Source organism: Triticum aestivum, chromosome 3D (genome assembly GCF_018294505.1).
Source record: "Triticum aestivum cultivar Chinese Spring chromosome 3D, IWGSC CS RefSeq v2.1, whole genome shotgun sequence".
In the NCBI taxonomy this organism is placed as follows: domain Eukaryota; kingdom Viridiplantae; phylum Streptophyta; class Magnoliopsida; order Poales; family Poaceae; genus Triticum; species Triticum aestivum.
In genome coordinates this window covers 579,981,664-579,985,465 of record NC_057802.1, presented here as the reverse complement: position 1 = coordinate 579,985,465, position 3,802 = coordinate 579,981,664, and positions in this window count along the sequence as shown.

Below are 3,802 nucleotides of genomic sequence, written 5' to 3'. Positions count from 1 at the left end.
TACGTGGACAACACTCTCCCCTCTCGTTGCTATGCATCACCATGATCTTGCGTGTGCGTAGGAATTTTTTTGAAATTACTACGTTCCCCAACAGTGGCATCCGAGCCTGGTTTTATGCGTTGATGCTATGCACGAGTAGAACACAAGTGAGTTGTGGGCGATATAAGTCATACTGCTTACCAGCATGTCATACTTTGGTTCAGCGGTATTGTGAGATGAAGCGGCCCGGACCGACATTACGCGTACGCTTACGCGAGACTGGTTTCACCGTTGCGAGCACTCGTTGCTTAAAGGTGACTGGCGGGTGTCTGTCTCTCTCACTTTAGTTGAACCGAGTGTGGCTACGCCCGGTCCTTGCGAAGGTTAAAACAGCACCAACTTGACAAACTATCGTTGTGGTTTTGATGCGTAGGTAAGAACGGTTCTTGCTAAGCCCGTAGCAGCCACGTAAAACTTGCAACAACAAAGTAGAGGACGTCTAACTTGTTTTTGCAGGGCATGTTGTGATGTGATATGGTCAAGACATGATGTGATATAATGTGTTGTATGAGATGATCATGTTTTGTAACCGAGTTATCGGCAACTGGCAGGAGCCATATGGTTGTCGCTTTATTGTATGAGATGCAATCGCCATGTAATAGTTTTACTTTATCACTAAGCGGTAGCGATAGTCGTAAAAGCAATAAGTTGGCGAGACGACAACGATGCTACGATGGAGATCAAGGTGTCGCGCCGGTGACGATGGTGATCATGACGGTGCTTCGGAGATGGAGATCACAAGCACGGTGCTTCGGAGATGGAGATCACAAGCACAAGATGATGATGGCCATATCATATCACTTATATTGATTGCATGTGATGTTAATCCTTTATGCATCTTATCTTGCTTTGTTTGACGGTAGCATTATAAGATGATCCTTCACTAAATTATCAAAGTATAAAGTGTTCTCCCTGAGTATGCACCGTTGCGAAAGTTCTTCGTGCTGAGACACCACGTGATGATCGGGTGTGATAGGCTCTACGTTCAAATACAACGGGTGCAAAACAGTTGCACACGCGGAATACTCAGGTTAAACTTGACGAGCCTAGCATATAACAGATATGGCCTCGGAACACGGAGACCGAAAGGTCGAGCGTGAATCATATAGTAGATATGATCAACATAGTGATGTTCACCATTGAAACTACTCCATCTCACGTGATGATCGGACATGGTTTAGTTGATATGGATCACGTGATCACTTAGATGATTAAAGGGATGTCTATCTAAGTGGGAGTTCTTAAGTAATATGATTAATTGAACTTAAATTTATCATGAACTTAGTCCTGATAGTATTTTGCAAATTATGTTGTAGATCAATAGCTCGCGTTGTTGCTTCCCTGTGTTTATTTTTGATATGTTCCTAGAGAAAATTATGTTGAAAGATGTTAGTAGCAAAGATGCGGATTGGATCCGTGATCTAAGGATTATCCTCATTGCTGCACAGAAAAATTATGTCCTTGATGCACCGCTAGGTGACAGACCTATTGCAGGAGCAGATGCAGACGTTATGAACGTTTGGCTAGCTCAATATGATGACTACTTGATAGTTTAGTGCACCATGCTTAACGGCTTAGAATCGGGACTTCAAAGACGTTTTGAACGGCATGGACCATATGAGATGTTCCAGGAGTTGAAGTTAATATTTCAAGCAAATACCCGAGTTGAGAGATATGAAGTCTCCAACAAGTTCTATAGCTAAAAGATGGAGGAGAATCGCTCAACTAGTGAGCATGTGCTCAGATTGTCTGGGTACTACAATCGCTTGAATCAAGTGGGAGTTAATCTTCCAGATAAAATAGTGATTGACAGAATTCTCTAGTCACCATCACCAAGTTAGAAGAACTTCGTGATGAACTATAGTATGCAAGGGATGACGAAAGTAATTCCCGAGCTCTTCGTGATGCTGAAATCGATGAAGGTAGAAATCAAGAAAAACATCAAGTGTTGATGGTTGACGAGACCACTAGTTTCAAGAAAAGGGCAAAGGGAAGAAGGGGAACTTCAAGAAGAACGGCAAGCAAGTTGCTGCTCAAGTGAAGAAGCCTAAGTCTGGTCCTAAGCCTGAGACTAAGTGCTTCTACTGCAAAGGGACTGGTCACTGGAAGCGGAACTACCCCAACTATTTGGTGGATAAGAAGGATGGCAAAGTGAACAAAGGTATATTTGATATACAGATTATTGATGTGTACTTTACTAGTGTTTATAGCAACCCCTCGGTAATTGATACTGGTTCAGTTGCTAAGAGTAGTAACTCGAAACGGGAGTTGCAGAATAAACAGAGACTAGTAAAAGTGAACAAAGGTATATTTGATATACAGATTATTGATGTGTACTTTACTAGTGTTTATAGCAACCCCTCGGTAATTGATACTGGTTCAGTTGCTAAAGAGTAGTAACTCGAAAACGGGAGTTGCGGAATAAACAGAGACTAGTAAAAGGCGAGGTGACGATGTGTGTTGGAAGTAGTTCCAAGATTGATATGATCATCATCACACACTCCCTATACTTTCGGGATTAGTGTTGAAACTAAATAAGTGTTATTTGGTGTTTGCGTTGAGTATGAATATGATTTGATCATGTTTATTACAATACGGTTATTCATTTAAGTTAGAGAACAATTGTTGTTCTGTTTACATGAATAAAAACCTTCTATGGTCATACACACCAACGAAAATGGTTTGTTGGATCTCGATCGTAGTGATACACATAATCATAATATTGAAGCCAAAAGATGCAAAGTTAATAATGATAGTGCAACTTATTTGTGGCACTGCCGTTTAGGTCATATTGGTGTAAAGCGCATGAAGAAACTCCATACTGATGGGATTTTGGAATCACTTGATTATGAATCACTTGATGCTTGCGAACCGTGCCTCATGGGCAAGATGACTAAAACGCCGTTCTCCGGAACTATGGAGAGAGCAACAGATTTGTTGGAAATCATACATACAGATGTATGTGGTCCGATGAATATTGAGGCTCGTAGCAGGTATCATTATTTTCTGACCTTCACAGATGATTTGAGCAGATATGGGTATATCTACTTAATGAAACAGAAGTCTGAAACATTTGAAAAGTTCATATAATTTCAGAGTGAAGCGGAAAATCATCGTAACAAGAAAATAAAGTTTCTACGATCTGATCGTGGAGAAGAGTATTTGAGTTACGAGTTTGGCCTTCAGTTAAAACAATGTGAAATAGTTTCACTACTCACGCCACCTGGAACACCACAGTGTAATGGTGTGTCCGAACATCGTAACCGTACTTTATTAGATATGGTGCGATATATGATGTCTCTTACCGATCTACCACTATCGTTTTGGGGTTATGCATTAGAGACAGCTGCATTCACGTTAAATAGGGCACCATCAAAATCCGTTGAGACGACGCCTTATGAACTGTGGTTTGGCAAGAAACCAAAGTTGTCGTTTCTTAAAGTTTGGGGTTGCGATGCTTATGTGGAAAAGTTTCATCCTGATAAGCTCAAACCCAAATCGGAGAAATGTGTCTTCATAGGATACCCAAAGGAGACAGTTGGGTACACCTTCTATCACAGATCCGAAGGCAAGACATTCGTTGCTAAGATGGATCCTTTCTAGAGAAGGAGTTTCTCTCGAAAGAAGTGAGTGGGAGGAAAGTAGAACTTGATAAGGTAACTGTACCTGCTCCCTTATTGGAAAGTAGTTCATCACAAGAAACGGTTCCTGTGACGTCTATACCAATGAGTGAGGAAGTTAATGATGATGATCATGAAACTTC